The following is a 5,000-nucleotide window of genomic DNA, read 5'->3' on the forward strand; positions in this document are numbered from 1 at the left end:
TTTGTTTAACTTTGACCAGGTGGGGGAGTATCAAGAAATATGATCCAACGGCATCTCAGTATGAAATAACGGTTTGGCGGGTTTGCATGTGACTGTGATGCGAGGGCCAGTGAGGGATTATCAATCTATCAATTTCTATCCACTAGGAGATTATCTATTTTTAACAATTATTCGCCGAAGGGGAGGTGAATATCGGCCAATTAAAACCCAGACGAAGTCGAGGTTTTTATTCACCAATATTCACAGACCCTGAGGTGAATAATTTTCTTAGTATAATTACAAAGGGTGATTATTTCTCCAAATAAATTTTCTTTAAAAAAATTAATTTCTTTTTCTGTCGCCTCGACAATTCTTGTCCAAAAAGGTTTTTGACGGCCATTTTTTCTCAGAGCTGCAAAAATGCTTTCAGTTCGCTTTATCGCTGACTCGTTCCTTGACCATATGAGGTACAGCAGGTACATGAAGTGATAGCCTTTGTCCGGCGAGCCAATTAAAATGCTGGAAATCTGATATCCGTAGTTCAGTTTTTAATCCCCTTGCGAAATATTAGATAGACTTTTAGCGTTGCTATCCCCTGTTGCAATCAAAGTCGCCACTAGCTTTTCAGACAGTTGCTAGTGAGCAAGGTTTATTCAATACAATGAGCCTGGATGAACAGGGAAAAAAGACCCATATGAAAAATAAAATCTGGGTAGGTGGCGTACTTTCCGACAATCCTTCCATACGCTTGGGTATTTATTCAGAGTGCTTGTTCTAATGGGGGGTTTGCAACCAATCTCTAGAGACACAGATAAAAATGCTGCGATATACAATTGCTTGTGGACGAACAAAAGGAGCTAATGAGAGGTGTATTGTTTTCGTCCACCAACAAGGCGTCGGTGACATAATGTGAAAACCACCTATAGACACTTGCAAATTATTTAAATGTATTCATAAGTAATATGGCACTCATTTTTTAATTGTATTTTAATGCAATGAAAACATGGTGTTCTTCAAAGAGTGCTCCAACACTTACATAACGTTTGAGTGCTTTAAACAAACTTTTGAAAACACAAGCTAGTGAGATTTCCCCCTAATTTTACGAGAACTCATGGCGAATACGTGTTTATAACATAAGGGCAAAATTTTCTTGTCACTGTCGAGGCACAACGAAAACCAGTTGGGCAAACGGATTAAAAAAGCACTTGTTCGCTCGCATTTTAGAGGAAAACAAACAAACAAATCAACTCTTTCTTTATGTCCAAAAGAGTACAGATTAATTCCAGTTTACAATAAAAATTCGATTCTCATTCCTGAACAAAGGAATAACCGATTAAACCAACTTTTAAAAATACGCATCCACTTTAAATAACGCATCGTAAAAATAACAAACGGTTTTTTGCCCAAGGAAAGAATTTGTGTGCTACGTATGAGCTATTACTGGTATTCTGTTTTGTCGTTGTCATTCTCTTTCGCTCAGTGCTTTCGTTTCTGTTCTAGACATAGGTCCTCCAGGCATCATGTAACCTTATCAGAGCTTCTAAAGATATGCCAAAAATTGCAATACAGAGAAAAAAGCAGCTCTAAGCAAATTAAAAATAAACACTCAGCTTTAAGTTTACATCCCGCCGATGCTTGACTTGAATAACTGCGTAGCCACCAGTATGGACCACAGATATCATGATATGTCAAACTGGATTGAAACCAGTGAAAAATGCAGAAAGAAAACATCTTCCAAACCGTTTTCCACCTGAACACGAAAAGCGTTGACTGTGTAAGAACTTTTGTTTATATATAGTATGGCCGTGTAGCCGCGTCGAGCCACAGAAAGCGCGCGAATTATGTTCGGGTGAGCTAACCTGGGTTAAGCCTGCAATCCAATCGAAAACCAGTGCCTGGTCAGCGGACAAATTAAAAAAAACAGCTGACCTCGATGAGCTCTAAGCTTGAGCCCGCGTTATGGTCACGTAATACTGGTCAGGGGATACCTTGTTTTGACAGGTGTCAATTAATCAAAAGATCGATGTCCAATATCAAAGATGTATGCTGTAAACTAGCATGATCCTGATCACATTGGCATACATGGAGGGGTGGACGTACGGACGTACGTACGTACAGTCGTTCATGACGTCATGGCTATAAAACCAAATTTTTCAAATCTCCATATCCAGATCAGCGCCTCGACTCTATTGTATCCCCTGTTTTAAGAATCTCAGAAGCAGTGTAAACTTAAATCTAAAGAAATGTTGAGACCTGCGAAGAATATATTCCCGAAATCTCAGCAGAGTGACAGAAAACGTTCAGTCATATATACGCCTTTTATAAAGATAACAGACTAAGACAATGTTCTTTAAATTTTCACATAGAATAATCACAACTAGCTAGAAGGGAGTTGAAAAGATATATGGCTAGTGACGATCTCTGTACTCGATGCTTGAATCGGAAACTTGAAAATTGTGGCTTTTTGTAATTTTCTTTTCACTTATCTTGCAAGTAAAATGAATAAGTCTCTAAGTATTGTAACATAAGTCAAATGTAAATGTCATATTTATATAAGCCTTTTAGGAAAGTATATTGTAATATATTCCCTCTCCTTAATTTTCGTTCTTATGTTTTAAAGGAAAATAGCTATAACTGAGGTTATATTAAAGGGGCTAGGTCACGCTATTTTAGGTAATTTTGTTTAATTTTGTTAATTATGAGCTCTAAACGTCAAATTGGCAGAGCAAGAGTCTTTCATTTGCAAAATCACGGCCACATAACAACTGAGAATGATTTTCCAGCTGTGTAAATGACATTTTGATATAGACTGATATAAATTTGAAAAAAGGTGGGCCGACGTTTTTCAAATTTACCCAAATTCAATCCATTTCAATCCTCTCCAGTTTTGTCCATCCATGTCCCTTCTTGGCTTCCCTGTGTTTTGTGAGAGTTCTTCTATAGATTTAAAGAGTTATTTTGATATTTTAGTTAATTCTATGACCATTCGATCAGTGTTGAAATTGCCTAAAATTGCGTGACCTAGCCCCTTTAAGCTTTTTATAGAACATCATATAATATTAGCTTAGCTCTTTATAGCATATCCAATTTTGTAGTTTGGTACAACGTTTATTTAGTTCCTCTGTTACTGTTATGTTTTTTGTTTTTTGTTTTTTTAATAATTTTGCTGTGTTCCTTTTTTGTGAGTGTATGGTGTTATTTCAATAAAATTAAAATAAATATATAAATAATAAAACAAATGCGTGCTAAAGAAGCTTTTGGGAAAAAAAATAAATTAAACATTTCAAAAGTACGCACGGGGATTTTAACATTGTCGAATCAGTAATACTGACAACTTTGCACTTTTCTGCAAATTGCCAGAAATGAGTGAGTCTAAGGAAATGACTTTAGCACGAAGTAGTTCGGTAAATCCAGTTTGGAAGAGAACTACGAGAACGGCCGGTTTAGCATTGAAGAGGAGACAGATTTGTTTAACTTTGACCAGGTGGGTAAGTATCAAGAAATATGATCCATCGGCAGCGTTTAAAAGGGGACTGAAACAAATTGCAGGGGATGACACTGCCAGAACAGTGAATGAATCCATAAGAACACTAAAAAAAGTAACCTTTAGGTGTTTAAACGTCTGTAATGTCTGAGCAACCGTACAGAGTGCACTGCCTCGTGATTCTGCTAATTTGTTTTCCCAAGTACCCTCGGCCCAAGTGTTACGTACCCACTGTGATTTCGAAGTGTACCTTTGGCTCAGCAAATTCCGATGTGCAAGGTCCGCAATGTATAAACCAAAGACTTTGTATCAAAGATGCGTGGGCATCCAACGGCATCAGTACGAAATAATGGTTTGGCGGGTTTGCATGTGAGTGTGATGCGAGGGCCAGGGGATTATCAATCTATCAATTTCTATCCACTAGGAGATTATCTATTTTTAACAATTATTCGCCGAAGGGGAGGTGAATATCGGCGAATAAAAACCCAGACGAAGTCGAGGTTTTTATTCACCAATATTCACAGACCCTGAAGTGAATAATTTTCTTAGTATAATTACAAAGGGTGATTATTTCCCCTAATGCATTTTCTTTAAAACAATTAATTTCTTTTTCTGTCGCCTCGACAATTCTTGTCCAAAAAGGTTTTTGACGGCCATTTTTTCTCAGAGCTGCAAAAATGCTTTCAGTTCGCTTTATCGCTGACTCGTTCCTTGACCATATGAGGTACAGCAGGTACATGAAGTGATAGCCTGTTTCCGGCGAGCCAATTAAAATGCTGGAAATCTGATATCCGTAGTTCAGTTTTTAATCCCCTTGCGAGATAATGGATAGACTATTAGCGTCGCTATCCCCTGTTGCAATCAATGTCGCCACTACCTTTTCAGACAGTTGCTAGTGAGCAAGGTTTATTCAATACAATGTGCCTGGATGAACAGGGAAAAAAGACCCATATGAAAAATAAAATCTGGGTAGGTGGCGTACTTTCCGACAATCCTTCCATACGCTTGGGTGTTTATTCAGAGTGCTTGTTCTAATGGATGGTTTGCAACCAATCTCTAGAGACACAGATAAAAATGCTGCGATATACAATTGCTTGTGGACGAACAAAAGGAGCTAATGCGTCGATGACATAATGTGAAAACCACCTATAGACACTTGCAAATTATTTAAATGTATTCATAAGTAATATGGCACTCATTTTTTCATTGTATTTTAATGCAATGAAAACATGGTGTTCTTCAAAGAGTGCTCCAACACTTATATAACGTTTGGGTGCTTTAAACAAACTTCTGAAAACACAAGCTAGTGAGATTTCCCACTAATTTTACGAGAACTCATTGCGAATACGTGTTTATAACATAAGGGCAAAATTTTCTGGTCACTGTCGAGGCACAACGAAAACCAGTTGGGCAAACGGATTAAAAAAGCACTTGTTCGCTCGCATTTTAGAGGAAAGCAAACAAACAAATCAACTCTTTCTTTATGTTTAAAAGAGTACAGATTAATTCCAGTTAAAGAAAGAAAACAGAAAGAAAA

At 37.4% G+C, this 5,000-nt stretch overlaps 1 protein-coding gene across 4 annotated transcripts in view; it reads right to left on the reverse strand.

Annotated features, from left to right (window-relative positions):
• The window catches only part of LOC137970992 (polyunsaturated fatty acid 5-lipoxygenase-like), a 59,704-nt gene extending 55,841 nt beyond the window's left edge, over positions 1-3,863 (reverse strand). For 2 of the 4 annotated variants that reach the window (XM_068817685.1, XM_068817683.1), the window contains exon 1: positions 3,692-3,846. The gene's annotated coding sequence lies outside the window, so the exon portion shown is untranslated. Of the gene's footprint in view, positions 1-3,691 lie in introns of all 4 variants that reach the window. The other 2 variants (XM_068817681.1, XM_068817682.1) reach the window with 2 other exon arrangements.
• Between the last annotated feature and the right edge of the window lie 1,137 nt (positions 3,864-5,000).

This window comes from Montipora foliosa, chromosome 9 (genome assembly GCF_036669935.1).
Source record: "Montipora foliosa isolate CH-2021 chromosome 9, ASM3666993v2, whole genome shotgun sequence".
NCBI classification, from domain to species: domain Eukaryota; kingdom Metazoa; phylum Cnidaria; class Anthozoa; order Scleractinia; family Acroporidae; genus Montipora; species Montipora foliosa.